The 20,374-nt window shown below is 37.9% G+C and overlaps 1 protein-coding gene across 3 annotated transcripts in view; it reads right to left on the reverse strand.

Moving 5' to 3' along the window:
• The window catches only part of LOC149580153 (manganese-dependent ADP-ribose/CDP-alcohol diphosphatase-like protein), a 79,743-nt gene that overhangs the window by 37,126 nt on the left and 22,243 nt on the right, over nucleotides 1-20,374 (reverse strand). The window contains exon 2 of one of the 3 annotated variants that reach the window (XM_089789762.1): nucleotides 7,083-7,127. The exons of 1 other annotated variant lie outside the window; for it this stretch is intronic. The gene's annotated coding sequence lies outside the window, so the exon portion shown is untranslated. Of the gene's footprint in view, nucleotides 1-7,082; nucleotides 7,128-17,482; nucleotides 17,617-20,374 lie in introns of all 3 variants that reach the window. One more of the 3 variants, XM_089789753.1, reaches the window with a different exon arrangement.

Below are 20,374 nucleotides of genomic sequence, written 5' to 3' on the forward strand. Positions count from 1 at the left end.
ATTGCCCTTAAATAACAATCCATTTTACAAGGTAAATTCAGAGAACTTGCTATGGAAATGGTTCTCAAAATCATATCATAGCTTATATGCCTCTGCAAAGTCTTCATCCTCCTTATAGAGACTCTTGAAGCTCTCTATCCCAATGCTATGCAACTGAACTTCTTGGACTGTTAACACTCTCCTGCTCAATGCATCTACCACCTTGTTCATCTGTCCTTTCTTATGCTTGATTGTGAAGGTGAAAGCTTGTAGATACTCCATCCATTTCAAATGCCTATTACTCAACTTTTCTTGAGTATTGATGTAGCTGAGAGCTTGATTGTTAGTAAACACAACAAATTCCTTGGGCAATAGGTAATGCATCCACTTCCTAAGAGACTGAACTAGGGCATAGAGTTCTAGGTCATAGGAAGAATACTTCTTTTTGGCTTCATTTAATTTTTCACTAAAGAAGGCTACTGGCCTACCTTCTTGACTCAACACTCCCCCTACTGCTAGGCCACTTGCATCACACTCTATGGTGAAAAGTTTCTCAAAACTAGGCAATTGCAAAACAGGTTGGGTAGCTACTTGCTTCTTTAGCAACTCAAAGGATTTCCCTACTTCTAAGGTCCACTTGAACTTGGACTTGACCCCACCCTTAATGGTATCTAGCAAAGTTGCACATATGCCACTAAAATTCCTAATGAACTTCCTATAAAACTAAGCTAGACCATGAAAACTTCTTACCTCAATAGATGTAGTAGGTGGTGGCCGGTTGAAGATAGCAACAACCTTCTCTTGATCCATCTTCAAGGACCCCTTTGACACCACAAAAGCCCAAATACACAAGTTCTTGCTTGAAGAAGTCACACTTTTCAAGGTTTATAGAAAGCTTCTCCTCGTGAAGTCTCTGCAATACTGCTTCCACATGTCTGATGTGCTCCTCCCTTGTCTTGGTGAAGAAGAGTATATCATCTAGATATACAACCACAAATCTTCCAGTGAAGTCTTTGAGCACTTCATTCTTCATTCATGAGCCTCATGAATGTGCTAGGAGCATTAGAGAGGCCAAATGGCATTACAAGCCACTCATATAGCCCATCTATTGTCTTGAATGTTGTCTTCCATTCATTTCCCTCCTTAATCCTAATTTGGTGGTATCCACTCTTTAAATCCAACTTTGTGAAGTACATTGCCACTCCAAGACAATCCATGAGATCCTCAATCCTAGGTATGGGAAACCTATACCTGATTGTGATCCTATTTATAGCCCTTGAGTTTGTACATAACTTCCATTTTCCTCCCTTCTTGGATGCTGGTACAACAGGGACTGCACATGGGCTTACACTCTTTCTTGATCGATCCTTGATCCAATAGTTCTTGTACTTGTCTTGCCACTTCCAAGTTTTGGTCTAGAGTGAGCTTGTATGCTGCCTTGTTTGGCAAAGATGCACCAGGAACAAAGTCTATTTGATGGCTTATAACCCTTCTCGGAGGTAAAGTGGCAGGAGTACCATCACTCACAATGTCTTTATATTTCTCAAGCAATGCTAGTACCTCTATGGGCAGTGGCTCTTTGATCTCCTCTCCTTTGGACTTCAACACAACTGCAAAACTTTGGCTCTCATCATCCCTGAGATCTTTGACAAATTCATTCCCAGTATATAGCAACACACTAGGCACCTTGAGCTGTAGTTCCTCTCCTTCCAACAAAGACCGGCTTTTAAAAGTTTTGCCTCTTTTCTTGAATGATATGGAGTTTGCCTTCCCATCATATAATGTCTCTCTGTCATACTGCTAGGGTCTACCTAACAGCAGATGGCAAGCATCCATGGGCAAGATATCACACAATAACCTGTCCTTGTACCCTGCTATGGAGAAATCAACCCAAGTCTGTTCATTGACCAGTATACTTTGACCCTTGTTGAGCCAAGTCACCTTGTATGGATTTACATGGGGTATCTTAGTTAGTTTAAGCTTTTCAACTGCCTCTTCTGATATTATGTTGTCAGTAGAGCCTGAATCCACCACTACCTTGCAAAACTTTCCAAGAATCTTACATTTGATTCTAAACAAAGCCCTCCTATGCTTATTAGGTTCATCAGGAGCTGGTTGCTTGATCAATACCCTTCTAAACATAAGGTTCTCACCCTTTTCAAACTCTATGTGATCCACTTCATTCTCCTTGCCACTAGAGTTGTCTTCTTGAGCATAGGCCACTCTCTTGTCATGGTTTGAAGAAGAGGGCTTTTCAAGGCATCTGCATGTTGGATGGCCTAGTTGACCACAGTTGTAACACTTCATACTAGCAAAGTATGAGTTACTTCTACCTGATCCTCTGCCTCTGCTAGAACCTCCTTGGTTACCTCTTCCTCTACTGTAACCTCCTCTAGGAATGCTTTCAGTGGTTTTCTCAGTGAGCTTGGTCTCACCTTGGTTCTTCTAATCATTACCTCTGCCTTGGTATCCTCCTCTTCGCCCCCTCTGATTTCTACCCTTGCCTCTATCCTTGAAGTTAGATTCCCCTTTCTTTCTAGTCTTTTTTTCCACCTTTAGGACTAGTTGATGGCACCTTTGAACAATAGGTGTCCAAAGCTTAGCTCCTCTTGGATATTCCATTTTAAACCACCCAAGTACCTAGCCACCTTTATTGGCTCTTCCTCTTACTTCTTGGATCTAAGGCATAATCTCTGAAACTCCTCTGTATAAGAGGCCACATCCAAATCTCTTTGTTTCAGTCCTTGTCTCCTCTTGTGGAGTTGAATCTCATAGTCCTTTGTTAGGAAATTCTCCCTTAGTTTGGTTACCATGGCATTCCAATGGGATATAGGCTTCTTGCCTATCCTAATCCTCTCATCCTGGACATATTTCCACGAAGTCAATGCTGATCCTCTAAGTCTTGACTTGGCTACATAGATCTTTTGTGCCTCTGACACCCCTTCACATTCAAAATGGTTCTCCATCCCATCTATCCAATCCATCACTGCATCTATGTCCATCTTCCCACTAAATAGTGGCACACCTTCCAAGGCCTTTCCTCCTAGGGCTTTTATGGCCTTCAAGAAAGGTTCATCATTCAAGATAGGGTCTAGCTTAGGGACAACATCTTCTTCTGCTATCTCCTTACCCCTAACATCATTCTCTTCTTCCTTTTTCTTGGCTGCATCAGCAACTGCATCCAACTTTAACTTCACCTCTGCTAAGGCTTCTTCAAAGAGTCTATTCTTCTCCTTTTGCTCATCAACTTCCTTAGCTAGCTCTGCATTAGTCACCATATTTGACTCACCCACTGATCTCCACCACCTGTAAACATACACTTCCTCCCCAAGTCTTTAACTTGCTTTGATACCACTCTAATGTGACAACTAGTTTTGCTCCTACCCTAGTTTATCCTAGGGTCTCCTTAGGCCTTTCTCTTGACCTAATAGGGTTTTTAGTTACTCTACTCTTCTTAGGATCCTATCCATGAGATCCTAGCCCCTTCAACTAGTGCCCACCAACTAGGTAGAACAATGATTCATTTACAACTCCCTAGGCTTGCTTTGGCCTTATTGCTTCCTCTTCATTAACACCACAAACAACCCAACTTACAACTAAGACCCTAAATGAGGGTATGAGCATCTCAGAAGACACTAGGATACTTCCCAAGACTCGCTACCACATTTCGAATTGAAACCCTAAACGAGTTCCAAGAAGCACCCAAAATTGCACAACATTGCTTGCAAAAAGGCTATAAGCAATTAGCCCTCCTAATGATGAAAAAATGGAATAACTTGGCAAAGTCCTTAACAAGGGGGTAACCTATTCACTAATCCTGACACCCTTTTCAAAGCACTTGAGAATTCATGAGGTCTCAATCTCTCAAGGCATCCATATTGTACGACCTATACTAGTGCCTAAAAATCAGGATTTCCAAGGTAATTGGACCAGTCTATCAAGAAACAAGTATTACCCTCCTTAGGGCCTTCATCACTGCCTCCCACTGAGTTTGGGGCTTCTCCACACACACTCCTATCACAATCCACCCTTTGATTGAAGCATTTCAAGCATTCAATCACTTCTAACACCTCTGCTACATATTGTGATCCCTAGCCATGCATCAATGGCTCGCCTAGGGCATCACCACAAAAATACTTCCCTTGCTTTCCAAGGCCCCTCCTTCACTATATAGAATGTTCAAGGAGTCATCTTCCTAATCCCAAGAGACCGTACAGATCCTACACTGGGAAGACGAGTTATGACTCCATTTTGTCCAGTGGCCTAGTTCAGAACAGCAGGCAAGCAAGAGGCAAAATAATTTATTAAAGAAACTTAAACCCTACAAAAACACAAACTAAAGTTATACAGAATCTCAAATAAAACTCCACTACAACTTCCAAACACTACAGTTCCAAATTCAATCCATGTAAATGCCAATATCCACAAAAAGCATAAAACCATAACTGTTATCTTGCTAATAGTCCGTACACACCAAAATGGCTACAACTTCCAACCCTTTCAAAAGGTCGAGGATGGCCTTAAATACACATCCCATCTCCAACTCTAAGTGTTTCAAACATTTACCAAGCTCCCACCAAAAAGTTGCAATTTTTGAGCAACTTCTACATCTTTTAGTGTTTGACCCTCAAACTTGCTCCAAAGGTTACCAAACCTAACCAAAAGCCTTAAATGGATACAAAACATGTAAAAAGGACCTTCAAACACTTACTTCGCCATTCTACCCTTCAAAACACAAAGATACCCTATTTGACCTAATCATACAACTAGGAGCAACTAGGGCCTCAAGAGGCTTGCGAACCTTAACTTACCTCAACCTAGGACTAGGTTAGCCCTATCATTCACCTAGTGGTGTGGCTGGCACCACTACAAGCAAAATAACATAGGAGCCCTAGGTCTTCCATGAACCTACCTAGGTGCCCCTGCACCCCGAGATCATCAAGGATAACCAAGAATGGTCGAGATGAGTGGTGTAATCCATGGATTGGACAGATTGATAAACTTGCAACAAATAGAAAGATATATCAAAATTATGAAGAATTGCATAAGAATTTGATATTAGTAAGTCTAGTAAGCTCATGGTGGAACGGGGTATTAGTTATGACTGTCAAGTTAAGCGGTGGGTGATCGGGCACATCGTGTCCCTGGAAATCCCTCACCAGAGTAGGTTTAATGGTGAATGATGTTGCTATGATCACTAGAGGTCAAGATAACTCATAGTCGAATCGATAGTATGTTTGGTTGGGGGGGGATTACCCACAACCTAGTCGGCTAAGTAGTTCACAACTCTAACACCAAGTTGCTCATGTGGCAAGCGAGATGGTGTGCACGTGCCTTATCCCGTGCAAGGTTAGGCCATTCTCAATAGAGACTAAGTGTGGATCATAGTAGGTCTATGGTTGGGGGGTTAAGCCTTAGTCAGTGCTTCTGCTCTCCTCCAATGCCTAGACATGCACAGGACAGATCAACTAGTTCCGACATTCTCTTGACATGGTGTGATCTAAACCTTGATAGTATTATGTTATTTCCTTTCAGTTGCATCTTTATTTCAGTTCAACTATTATATTTTACGTAGTTACTTTCTATTACATCCCAAATTTTGCTAATTTAAATTATTATAGCCATTGAGTTGAATGGATTTTTCTTTCTTATTCATGTGAAAAGGGTAGTTAAATATAACCGTTGTATCCTATGGAATTAGTTGTCATCAATTATTTTGTATAACAGTTTAATGATGATGGTCATTATCCATTATTTGTCATATGATGATGATAGTAGTTAGCAGCTGCTTGGTTTCGGAATTATGGTTATTAACTAATTTCCTTACTAATATCTATATTAATTGTTATTATGGATTTATCATGGAACTTGTTATTATTGTGAAAAATGTTGCACGGGTGATTGCAAAGCAGAGGAAGGGGAGAAGCATTGCTTAACGGGATCTACGAACTAGGGTACTACCTTACTCTATTTATCTGATCGATAGGTATGACCTTTAACTATTTTGGTAAGAACCTAGCGACTTGTATAAGAGAATACAATCATTAGACACGCATGAGCTATTGGATAAACATTAAACATTTTAACTTGATTAAAGTACATACCTTTAATGGCTTATGGTTGACATTCTCATCACTTCAATATAATACATATTTATGTGCGTGCACATAGATATAAAAGTAAGGTGACATCATAGTATTAATTCATACAAAATTATATCTATTAAAATACATATATTTAAATGTGCGTACACCATGAGAAGATATGGAGATAAAATAATCTTCTAGGTGATGCATGTATTTAGATATGCATACTTTAGTAGGTACAACCTTGGATAAATATTAAATATGATGCCATCATAATAATATATATATGTGCAAATATGTGTGTGTGTGTGTGTATAACTTTATAAATTATCCTTTTGATTACGTAACCTTCAAGTTCTCTTTCATATTTATTCTTTCCTTATAAGAGGTGAGAATGTACATTTGGCATTTTTTATCGATGATTCAAGAAGATAAATCTTCTTCTTTTCTTATAACTGATCATAGAGTCACAGCTTCTTGGAAGCCTTTATTATTTCGAATGCCTCCTTTTTATATTTACAAGTCGGGAGAACCAAAAATCCATTATGCATTTTATACCTCTGTTCTCCTATGTTTCACTTCTTTTTTTGCTGCGAATGATTGAGGACAAGTCGTATTCATTGTTACTCTGAGCTCTGCACTTTGGATTGCTCACGTCAAGAAGAGTCAGCTACATAGAGTCAAGCCAAGCCCCACATCTTCCTGAACTTTTCCAATCATAATTTGTTATATATACATTTGCATTCAAATTTACAACAGTAAGAAATGTGTCCATGAGTTCCATACATTAATATTGAATTGCAATATCGAATAGACATTGGATGAGTCCACACTTCCCATGTTAAGTCAAGATCAAATGTATATGATACGCTCAAACGTCTTTGTTACTGATGGATTTCAGAATCAAACTATTTTCCTTGTAAGTCCATTAAGAGAAAATATATAATATTCTTTAAACCAACTGAGGTTCAGCAAAAAGAGTTGGATTACTCTAAAATTTGAATACCTAAGACTCACCCAATTGTATAGCCAAGGAAGAGAGTGATGAGGTGAGAGAAAAATCTGCAAGAACATGAAACATAATCAGATGTGATACAATATATATATATATATAATTTTAAAAGAATTATTTAATAGCTTATGCATGTCCATTTATATTGTTTTCCTATTGTCAAGTCGAGCACTGGTGATCGGGTATTAGAAACCCATCCAAAAACCTTAGCCAAGGTCGTTAAAAGTGTGTTTGCCTTCTAAAGATCATATGATGTCGATAGCACCAGTTATTCAAACATGTCCGTCCATAACTATGCGGATATTCTAAACACCGGTATTGCTTGGATGGCTAGACTAGTAGTGCCCCAACCCTAGCCCCAGGGTAGGGAGGTTCTTTCTTTTCAAAAGATTGTGTGGGGATGGATATGTTTTGCGGTTGGGAGGTTAAGCCTAAGTCAATGCTTCTCCTCTTACCCAAAAGCTGAGGCTTGCACAACCAGTTAGAGACTCACCAGTTGCTTTTTGTATGTTCTTTCTCTATCCTTGCTATGCATTTGTTTCCTCTTGTATCATAGTATAAATCGTAATAATTTACTTGTATACAAAGAATGATAGGAAACAGTTATTTCAATTAGTAGTTATTTCAGTTGAGTGATATTTCAGTTAATCGTTATTTCAATTATTATCCCATGAAATGGAAATAAAGATGTATTATTTCAGAAGTTAGTTGAAGAACTATTTTCATTTCTATTTGAAATCAAATATTAGTTCCATTCTTTTTAGTTAAGAAAATCTATTCATCTGAAATGGTAGTTAGAATTTTGATGTTAGATTTTATTTTACTTAGCATGCATAATATAATTAGTTAACTTTTCCTGATCATTCTTTCTAGTTTATCAAAGACAGTTAAATCTTTCAATTAGTAGTTAAGATCTTATCATGAGACTGCAGTTAATTGGTTATTTTCTGTTATTCCTTCATGCAAATGAGTAGCTAGCTCACTTTTGTTCAATAAAAGAATGAGTATTTCAAGGTTTTTAGTTTTTTTTTTTAAATTGGTTGCTATATATGGTATTAGAGCTCTAGGTTTGGCATTGAACCTTGGGCTCACCATTGGCTTAAAAACTGGAGTAAAAATGTTTGATTGAGAACAAGATAAGAACCCCAACACCCCCTCAAAAGAAACCCTGTCAACCGGTTCATATCTTTATAATTAAGAACATGCTTAAATTTGATTACTCATTTTGTTCCATACACTAAGAAAGATCAAAGAAAACTTCCGGTTCTGGATCAAATTCCTTCAAACTGGCTCTGATACCATGCTAACTCCGGAAACTAAGTAAATCAAATAATACAAATAGAGATGCAAAGCTATCACATGACACAAGGCACTTATCCTGGGAAAAACCCTCCTGAGCAGGGGAAACAACCCAGCCCACCAAAATATATTCCATTATTGAGATTTCAAATCAGTTACAAAGTCTTTGCACTTAACAAATATTCTTCAATACTTGATGATTATATATGATTAGAGATTTAATTCTTAGTACACAAATATGCTACTCATACTTAATAATAAAAGAAAATGAAACAACTCATTACACTTCACAAACTGATAATGATTATATGTATATGTATCAGAATCAAAACAGAGAAATGCAACTACACTTCAAAGCAAGCAATCTTCAACTAAGAGAACACTGTATTCTCAGAAATCTTGATCTGAGTATTCCAATGAACACCAATAAGAAATCAAAGCTGTCAAAGACTCTTTTTACACACGAACAAGAATAGCATGTGGACAACACAAAATAGTCACCACCCAAAGATGGAGGCATACAAATGAATAATAATATTCAATAATAAGATCCGCCAGAAATGAAGAGAGGGACAACTTCAACAAAACACTTGAATAGGAAGAGTCGGCATTTGAATATTAAGAAGTACGACAAAAACTCCTTGACATGAAGGTTTGAAACAGTTCTATAACGGTGGAATGCAAAGGTGAAGACAGGTAAAATAATACGTGGAAACCATGTCCAACAGCAATAGTGCCAAAAAAAAAAAAAAAAGCTGATAAGGATGATGCTGACTCAGCAACAAAAATGCTTGAAAATATACATCACATGTTCGATCATAGATACTATAAGAACCATAAAACAAAGGCTCACGAAAACACTGGAGAATGAAGATGAACAGAAGCAGAGACCGTGGATACACATAACAACTATTACAGCAATATACTGCATCTAAAAACTGCCTTAAGGAATTCATGAGCACAAACAGGAAACGACTGAATGAAGGTCTGTATCGTAGCTACATATTTTAAAAGATCCGAATCCAGGGCCTTCACAAGAGCATCCACTTAGGTAATTACCAGCGAATAAGAGAAGTGATGGTGCTATGACCATAAAGGTGGTGAGTAGACCAAACAAATGCATCCACGATACTAAGGGTATCGATTAACATTTGCAATACCCATTGTTCCAAAGTGGCCAAGGCAAGAACAATCACATATAGAGGAGTCGACAGGATGAGAGAATGCCTTTCAAAATGTAGTGAATAAGAGTAGAGCATTCTTCAGAAACCAAAGATCAATTACGAATAAAGTCAAATATAAATGATTAACAAAGATAGCAATGAAATGTTCCAAAGCCATACAAGTGTTGATGTAATTAGTAATTACAATGGTCTATGATGTTAATAAGCAGAATTGACAGCAAGTATCCCTACTGTTCCTCTGAGGATTACAAGCAATATCATTGAGAAATTATACTGAATAGCAAACAGTATATGAGGATTCAGTAACAGAAACAATTACAATGTATTTATACGTAATTATGCAGTGACTAGAATAGGAGACTAATGAAGTGAGCAGAGTTAACATATGAGATAGACAGCAATTAAGGAATATTGATAAGACTCAAGAAATATCGATTAGAATCCTTAATTACAAGAGATCATCTATGACATAACAAGCTTTAAGAAATTATAGTATAATTGAAGAATTGGTGTTATCAGCACAAGTAATAGCCAAGATCTGAAATGAATCGTGTGCATTGCTATGTCCAAAATCAGAAGTGTATGTCACTTATGTCACGTGTGTATTTGTAATAAATTAGATAGTAGTGTGTACTTAGTCTATTCCTTATTAACTCACTAATTACAGTTAACAGGAGAGCGGAGCAATTTGGTCACATGATGAAAAGGTCCCAAGATGGATGAGAACCTTGAGGGAGCCTGCTTGTAGACTGTTTCACATGCCTGGCCCAGGTTTTGTGTAGGGAGAAGCAGAGTATTTCGGTCACATGAAAGAAATGTCCCAAGATGGTTAAGAACCTTGAAGGAGCCCGCTTATAGAATGTTTTATGTTAATTCCACCATCCTTCTCAAAGTTATTGATTATGAGAGAAGTAAGGAGTCAAGGCTTAAGTATGTATTATTAACTAATAGTTGTTTCTTAATTTAATCTGATGTATATACATGCTGATGATGTTAAATGAAATGAACCATGTGTATTGCTATATCTGATGCCAATAATGAAATCAGAATTGCATATCAGTTGTGTTACATGGGTGTGTATTTGTAATATATAAGACAGTACTTGGTTCCTTATTAACTCACTAATTGCCGTTAAGAGAAGCAGAGGAATTTGGTCACATAACGCGAAGGTCCCAGGATGGGTTGGAACCTTGAGGTAGCCTACTTGTGGACTGTTTCACGTGCCCTAGCACATATTTTGTGTAGGGAGAGGCAAAGTAATTCAGTCACATGAAAGTAAGTTCCCAAGATGGGTAAGAACCTTGAGGGAGCCCACTTGTAGACTGTTATATGTTATTGCCACCGTCCTCCTCAAAATTATTGATTAGGAGAGAAGTAAGGAACCAGGGCTTAAGTATGTATTATGAATTAATTATTGTTTCTTAATTTAATCTGATTTATATACATGGTGATGATGTAATCATTGAAAATTGGAATTATCCTAGTAGGGAACATTACAAGTTGTCATTCCCAAGAGCAATACAAACCCTATATGGAAATTTAGGGATAGGGGACGTGACAATTTCTGTAAAGCTGGATACACAATATTCATAAGGCATGGCAACCACTTAAACATTTAATAAAGTGAATAACATGAAAGTATTTGATACCTTCCTTATGATGCTCAAAAAAAATTAGCAACTCTTCCTTTTGAGTTGAAGCAACACAAGCATATGAAAAGACGTACAGCCAGAAAAATAAGTAATTACTAATATAAGATATACTATTGTATAATCGCATGGCCCTGCAAGGAATGACTAATAGAAAATTTTGCAAATTAAATATTATTCAATAATTTTTGTCTCAAATTCAATCTGAAAACCAAGAAGATTTTCATCCTCTGATTACATTACCAGGAGGTTTTTGTCCTCTAACTAAAACGTGAGCACCAAATGCACAATATTCAACAAAGGGATTTTTGGCAACAAACAATGGACAATTTTCTCAAGCTCAACTAATTTATAGTCACCTACTTGTTACTTTAAGCCCTCAGGAATCTAGAGAATTTCTTTTTCTTTTAATTTTAATATTTCAAACTGCTCCCTTGTCCTAGCAACTCTCATGTCCCCTCCCCGGAAATAATCTACCAACCTTAACACTTGGCCTATTTCCCTCATCCCGATAGGCTAAGGCAAATTTCAGGGATGACTTTGGGTGGTCGGCTTTGAAGATTCTTGCATTGGGAGGTGGTTAACATGTTTTTTTTTTCCATCCATCTTCTCAACTCTTGATTGATGACTATTGTTAGCCAACTAATTAAGAAATGTTAGTATCTGGCAAATGTAGTAATATTAGTGCCGATTTTCAATTGAATCAGCCTTAATATGACTGGGCACTTTAGTAAATGTCGCATGCATGTTCATCAATTTGTAACTGTCGCAGGCCTTTCTGGAATCGAAGGAATACATGTAGGGAGGGGAGTCAACTGTTGGTGGACACGGAGAAGAAGAGGATTTGGCAATAAGGCACTTTAAACTTAGTTTTCTAGATAGAGGACGAAATCCCTCTCAATCTTGAGCGGTGGACTGTCACTCAGTGCGCGTGAGAGCAAGTTCAAATCAGAGCTTGCATTATGAGCTTAAAAGGTGGGTATAGCATAGATGGAAAACATTGAAGGATCCCCAGAATGATGCAGCTGAAGACAAATTTAGCAGAAGTTTGGAGGTAGCAGCAGAGCTTCATTGACATTCAGGAATATCAACTAAGTTGGGAGTGAGGAAGTTGAAGGACAACATTGCCCTGTTGAATGGTGTTGTTCAGGGATTGAATTTTCCAAGAATCAAGTTGCACACGGTTGCTTAAAAGCTGTTGGGAAGATTAATGGCATCAGTAATGCACCCAGCGAAGTCTACAGAGATCCATGCCTTGTCACATTCCATATCCAGATTGTATCAATTCCTAGACTCTGTGTTTCAGGTGCTCGAATACATCTACTTTAAATCTTGTTCTTGATGTTCTCTATTGTGTATTCTTGATAAATCAAGTTAAAGACAAATATCTATATATGAAAATTTTATTTGTTATAATCCCACATTCGGTGATAGCTTACTCATGATTAAATTGTGAAACGATTTTATGAACATTAAATACTTGATGTTGGCATTTTAAAAGTTAACCAGTGGACTAGGATTTTATCCATCAGTTTAAAATATACAGAGAATGCACATCAATAACCAACAGAGCCCACAGACTTATGTTTCAAAGACATCTCTAAGTCTGCATTCTGCAAAATCAGACTCGGAGTCTTTAAAATGATATCAAAGTAGCGAACCTGCTGCCAAGAGGATGACTGTTTTAAATGCATCTGTATAACATGGAAACACGAAGAGTTTGGAGACTCCCGCCAATACCAGAAGGTAGGACAATATCTAAGATTGTAAGAGTTCACTCAATGGCTGAGAGGGCTGCAAATCAGGCTGAGCAAGCAAATAGAGAAGTGAGGGAAACATTATGAGCCCTCAGAGATGGATAGAAACATGTTGTTGACATGTTCCAGCAGCTTACGGAAGCGATAAAATAGTTGAATACCAGACCAAGGAGACCCCAAAGTCATCACAGTGAGGGTGTAGTGCAGCTGGAACACCAAGTGATGCTAGAGAAACCACTCCTACCATTGATAGGCCCTTGATGCCTATGTTTGTTGAGAATAATGAGGAAGTTGAGATTGCAAATTGTAATGTCCCCGATTTAGTAGGTCTCCGGAGTGTGGGTTTGTCAGCTCATCATCCCAACCCTCGTGAGCTAATGTCTAGTTGGGGGTCTTTGTCATGAGATTGCTATTTTTGGACTTACTATTTTTAGTAGGTCACTTTGGTCATTTGCTATTTTTGGTTTGAGCAGTTCAGGCAAGATGGTTCTCTGATTCTGGATATTTGATCTCTCTAGGATTCTTATTGAAGTCTTTTATTGGCCAGCTTGTCGATTTAATGATGATTTAATTTACATTTAATAAGCCAGGTACTTTATATTATAAAATGTTATAACTTTATATTATAAAGTTCCTTTTTAAGAAGGTGTGAGAGTGAAGCTGGATGGCTCAATTTGTGTTATAAATACAGCTTTTTGTTGAGGAGAGATCCCCTTGTTTTTATATATCTATTTGCTCATATCAACTGCCTAGGATTTGAAGAAGTTCAGGTTATTCCATTTGATAATTGTACTTAAGTATACAATTATCTAATTTCTCCTACTGTGTTCAACTATGGCTTGGAGAATTTTGTCACTGAGTTATACTGGGAAGTGTGGAGGCTCACATTTTCAATCTAAGAATCTGAATTGGAGTTCGAATTTATATTGGGAATTGTTCTCCTGTCAATACTAGCGGCCAAGGTTGCAAGCAGGCCGATTTTTGCTAGACGACAACCATACTGAGGCGAGACATCATAAAATATTTGCAGTACTGAGTTTGGGCGGCATTTAAAGATTGTGAAGAGCTGAGTTTGGACAGCATTTAAAGATTGTGAAGAGGTAATTGAGGCCTATGTTATTTTCCAGCCAATCCACGCCTAGTGAAACAGGGATTCACGTCTTCTTGTGAACTTCCTACCTGCCACCAAATTCCACAATCATTTGGCATTGTCGTAAATCACCAAGGCCGACCTCCTTCTATTGCGGCTTGTGGACAATTAAAGAGTACAGCTGGGCCACGATTTGGTTCATATAATTGCAGACCAAGTGCTTTATTTTAATTTTGTGGTTCAAATGTATGTTTTCAAAGAAATTGTAGAGAAATAAAATGTTGACTGGTTATTATCCATAATCTCTTTCAAAATTCTAGTTATTGTTAAAAACCCAATTTCAATAGAAAATAAAGTAAATACTTTATATATTGTTCAAAAATTGCAAAGAAATAAGTTGTACAAGTTGGAAGCCAGTTGGAAATTTTACACAAATGCAGCGGCAGCAGTGGCTATTCCAGAGAATGTCATGATTGTGCATGTTGAATGGTATTTATTTCCTGATAATGTCAAGGCAGATTTGAGCTTTATTGAATATATGGGACAGCAATGGGAAATGGTACAAGCTAGACAAGATATAAGGCTAAGAGGCCCAAATAGGGATTTGAAGCATGCTATGAATAAGCTTAACTTACCAGAATTTGATGGTAGTAGGAAAACTACAACCAGGGCCTAGATACATAAGTTGGATACATTTTCACACTGAAACCCATGATTAAAGCTAAGGCAACTAAGTTTGCTACTATACATTTGGATTGGACAACAACGGGAAATGGTACAAGCTAGACAAGATATAAGGCTAAGAGGCCCAAATAGGAATTTGAAGCATGCTATGAATAAGCGTAACTTACCACAATTTGATGGCAGTAGGAAATCTACAGCCAGGGCCTAGATACATAAGTTGGATACATTTCTCACACTGAAACCCATGACTAAAGCTGAGGCAACTAAGTTTGCTACAATGCATTTGGATGGGTCAGCTTATGATTGGTGGCATCACGGCCTTGTCACTTAAGATCATGGCATGATTAACTCATGTGGGGAGTTTAGCAACAAGCTAATAGCTAGATTTGACAATAAGGATGTAGAAGTTGTTGATGCGAGTTTTGTATCACTTACATAACATATTAGTAATTGGATATCCGATACGGAGTATCAAACATACAATTCCTCTCTTGAGAAGTTATTGCTCATGGGATATGAGAATAACTCCAATGTTCCTTACACTTGTGGATACTCACTCAATTTTATCGATGTGATTCGCTAGTAATCATGTAGGCAGCCTTACACTGCTCATTCAAGGATGACTTGGGCTTCGATGGGATGATGGAGATAGTGGTTTGGTGTGAGTGCTAGATGATGTTGATTGTGCAAGGAGGAGGCAGTAATGGTTCTAATAACTTCTACCTTCCTAACTTTCTTAGAATGAAATTCGACTACCCAACTACTCGCTATTCTACTCCTACTCCTTCAACTGCTCACCATTCTACTCCTACTCCTATCAATTGAAAGGTTAGCAAATGGACGAAGATTGAATCTAATGAAGGCTAACTAGCAGCCCCACCTCCATAGATGCAATGATTCAAAGGAAAATGAACTAGTTTACCACACAAGGCTTCCCAACCAACCACTAGGATGCTAGTGATCTAGTATTGATCCCTATCAAACATCTACCAACATCACCACACAATTAGCCATCTACTTCTACTCTAGCAACATGAAATAAAATCCTACTTTAATTTGAGAGATAAGAAGAACCATGCAATACACCAAAATGATCATGTATATCCACCATGCAAGTCACAACAATGAATAAAGCACAATTTTGATAATATTATGGCAACAATTCTCCAACATAACTCTCCACAAATGAGAGCAAAATGGCCTTATATAGAGGCCAAAATACAACGAATAGTAGAGATCAAAAGCAGAATCAACGATCTAGATTGGATCCTAGAAACCCTAATTAGGGTTGCCACCCCATCAGCCAATGAGAAGGTGCCACGTCGTCAATGGACCAATGAAAAAAGTGTAAAAGTGGCAACCAATGAGAAGGCACCAAAATGGTGGCCAATCAGAATTAGACACTTGTCCTATCCTAGAAGAAAGAGAAATTGCCACTTGGGGCTCACATCAAATGATCTTCTAATATAAATCTCCTTTTTTCTTTCATTCTTTTAGCAAAGGCAATGAACCTAGCTAGCCTTTTGTTGACTTGCTCCATGGGAGGACAAGGTGTATGCTTTATCTTGAGCTCAGCCGATTTCATCATGCTGCTTGCTGCCTATAGTGCCTTCTCGTGATCTTTCTCATATTCTTTTGCAAATCCGATAAAGGCATTGAGGGAGGAAAAGGTGTTCAAATGTTTCTTTTTGATAACAACCTTCCCTAACTCATCCAATCTTGATCCAAATCCTGCCTCATTGATATCCTCTTCTCTAATGTCTTCAAAATCAAGCGCCACTCCAACGTCGCTCTTCATGGTTGAAATAGAAGTGTTGACGCTTGGGCTATGATGTGCAACCGCCTTCTGTATCTTCTTTGCCAAGGGGGATTGTCCTTTCTTTAGTCTATCTTTTACCTGTATCATGTTTACTGTACCAACATTGGTATCGGTTATTCGCTTCATTTTCGAGAAGAAAGGTGTTTTGGGCATCATATCCTCTTTGTCTTTCTTAGTGTTTGTCCACTTAGGGTTCTTGCTTGTACTAACATTCTCCATCTCGTTGCCCTATTACGGGATGGTAAAGTGGTGGACAATTAGACTAGCAGAACCAAAGGAGGCAATCCTTAAACTAGAATGAAAGAAGGAAGTCAATTTAAAGACCCCTTTCAACTCTAAATGATTAGAAGTCACCTCTATTAATAGCCGGATCTTTCTTTCGGAATTTAGGATAGCATATTTACTGTACCGACATTGGTATCGATTATTCGCCTCATTTTCAAGAAGAAAGTTGTTTTGGGCATCATATCCTCTTTGTCTTTCTTAGTGTTTGTTCCCTTAGGGTTCTTGCTTGCACATCTACCGACTCATCACCCTATTACGGGATGGTAAAGTGGTGGACAATGAATGCGAGAAGAACCAAGGGAGACAATCCTTAGAAAAGAACGAAAGAAGGAAGTCAGCTTAAGGACCCCTTTCAATTCTAAATAATTAAAAGTCACCTCCACCAATAGCCGGATCTTTCTTTTGGAATTTAGGATCAGACTTGAGAATTTCATACCCTCCTACAAATCAGAATTTCAAACTCTTGAACTTGAAAAAATTGCCAAACATAGAAGAAGTTTCAGATTTGCCCCTTAGAAAATTCGCCAAACATGGAAATTCTGCCCAAGCATGGAAAAATCGCCAAAAATAACACCAATCTGCCCTCTCAAAAATCGCCCAAGGAGGAAGAAAAACTGCCCTTGCAAGAAAAAAATCACCCAAGGTCTGAAAATCTACTCCCTTAGAAAATTCGCCAAGCAAGAGAAGGCTGTGAGGAATGAAGAAAATGGGAGAGGGAGGAGCCCTCTTATACCATTTTCCCTCCGCTCCTCCAAGCTGGCCGGCTGGGACCCTGGGAGCAAAAATAAATTAATTAGAACACAAGGCATAGCCCCCAATTAAATGCTTAGCCCAAAATTAACTTTGCCAAGATGAAATTTACTTTTTAAAATTGCCAATTAGACCAAAATTGTTAAAGGAAAATAAATAATGCCTTGGAGATGATAAATGTTTCCATTTAATGAAGATTAAGTAATTAATATGTCATTAAAATCGGATTTTGGCTTGCCAAAAGCCATTTTTCAATATTAAATTACCAATTTCATTAAAGGCTTAAAAAATTTAAAGCCAATTTTTGCAACTTAATTGAAATCAATTTTGCTAAGCAATTTTAGTTTTTAACATAAATAAAATTATTTCTCTAAATTCTAAAATTGATTTTGCAATTTGATTCCACCATCACAAAAATTAATTTTCATTCACCAAAAATTTAAGATTTTCCAAAAGACCAAATTTAACAAAAAAAAAAAAAAAAAAAAATTTGAAAATTATCCAAATTTACACAATTATATCCAAATTTTCAAAAGAAATCGTCAAGTACAAAATTTACAACTTTATCCTGCCAAGTGTTGCTCTTTGAAATTTGTTTGACCTAAGGATGAAATTGTCTGCCCTGGAAAATCAAGTTGAAACCAGGTAAAAATAAATCTAACCTTTCTCCCCCTAGGCCCGAAGGTGTCCAAGACTTAAAGTTTTCTAAGACCAAAAATTTTTTGGACAACTCCAAAAATTATCGATGGTGTGAAAACTTCACAACAGAAGTTTACTACAGAGTTGGCCTAGCTTATGCATAGTGGTGTTTTGGACAACTATATTGATGAATTTCAGTAGATATCTATTATAGTTCCTGACATGTCTGAAAGCAAAACAGTGATGTTGTTTGTGGAAGGTTTGAGTGAGAGGTTCAAATGGTTTGTTAAAGTGTTGAAACCCACCACTCTCCAAGATGCAATCAAGATGGTACTTGATCTAGATAGTTCATCATGAGCAGTTCCGCCCCTTAAGAATCCTTTCAAGGGATCAAAGACCAATCTGAAGTCTTCAAATCAGAACAAGACACCTGTACCTAAGTCAGATTTTGAGTCCAGGAATGAACTAAGGAAACACTTGTGCTTCACATGCAAAGAACCTTGGAAACCAGAGCATAGATGCCTTCGAAAGAGTAAGAGTCACTATATTGAGGTAGTTTCAGATGATGAAAATGAAGGCAAAAAATCTGATGACAGAGACAAGAAAGGCAATCACAAGCAGCCCCAAGTGGAGTTAGTTGAGGGACAGGTTTCAGATCAGCCTCCTACAATTGCTACACTCTCAGGACTACCTAGAGGTAGACTTATCTATTTGAAGGGAATGGTAGAAGGGCAGCAAATGATTTGCTTAGTAGACACGGGAGCTACACATAATTTCATTAGTGCCTCCACAGAAGCAAAAACAAAGTTATAGGTAAATGCAGTCCCCCATTTTGATGTTAAGGTTGCTAATGAAGATATACTCAACTATTTCGGGATGGTTCCACAACTTGGGATCCAGCTGGAAAGTTATACGTTGACTGCAGATTCTTATGTGATTGAATTAGGAAGGATGGATGCTATTTTGGGTCTACAATGGTTCTAAACTCTTGGAAGGTACACTATTGATCATGACCAGAAGTAGATCGAGTTTATGTGAGTGGATCAGCAAACCATTTTTAGAGCCATGACTGACATGGGTCCGAGAATAATCTCAGCTCATAGTATGTAGTCCTTGTTGAGACATGACGACACGAAGTGGACAGCTCACTATTTTATCTCGACCAAATCCAATTCGGGGTTAGGACAGCAGCATCACATTGATATTCAGTCAATGCTAGATAAGCAACAAGATGCTTTCAGTGATATTCCTCCGGACATACCTCCTGACTGTGGGTTTGAGCATGTGATTGAGTTGGAGGAGGGTGCAAAACTGGTGATTACTAGACCTTATCGTCACCTAAAGCATCATAAGGAGATCGGGAGGACCGTTAGAGAGTTACTAGATATGGGGCACATAAGGCCGAGCTTGAGTCCATTTACTTCATCAACATTTTTGGTCAAAAAGAAGGATGTGACTCTACAGATGTGTATTGATTATAGGGCTCTGAATAAGAGGACTATCAAGAATAGGTATCTCATTCCCCACATAGATGAGTTGTTGAATGAGTTACATGGGGTCGTCAACTTTTCAAAGATTGATCTATGTTTAGGACACCATCAAATTCAAGTCGGTGAGGAGGATGTACATAAGACGGCTTTTAGGTATCACTATGGACACTACGATTTTTTGGTGATGTCTTTTGGACTCACCAATGCACCTTTTACATTCCACTCATTTATGAACCGCATATTTAATAAGCAACTACATAAGTTTGTGTTGGTTTTCTTTGATGATATTCTGATATTTAGCAGGACTTGGGAGGGCCACTTACAACATTTGGGTGAGGCTTTGAGTATCAAGGAGCAACATCCATTGTTTTAAAGAATCCGAGTGCAAGGTTGGCTTGATAGTGATATTGTACCTTGGGCATGTTATTGGAGCTAATGGGGTCAAGGTTCATCAAGAAAAGATACAAGCTATGATAGATTGGTCGCTGCCAAGAAATGTTTCAAATTTGTGAGGATTCCATGGGATGTGTTCCTACTACAAGAGATTTGTGAAGGGGTTTTCCCAGCTTACCCTACCTCTTACTAATCTCACAAAACAGGGTGCTTTTAGATGGTCCGAAGATGCAGAGGTGATATTTGATAAGGTCAAAC

The sequence above is a fragment of the Cupressus sempervirens genome, chromosome 1, assembly GCF_028749045.1.
Source record: "Cupressus sempervirens isolate cs-2001-9-10 chromosome 1, ASM2874904v1, whole genome shotgun sequence".
Lineage (NCBI taxonomy): Eukaryota > Viridiplantae > Streptophyta > Pinopsida > Cupressales > Cupressaceae > Cupressus > Cupressus sempervirens.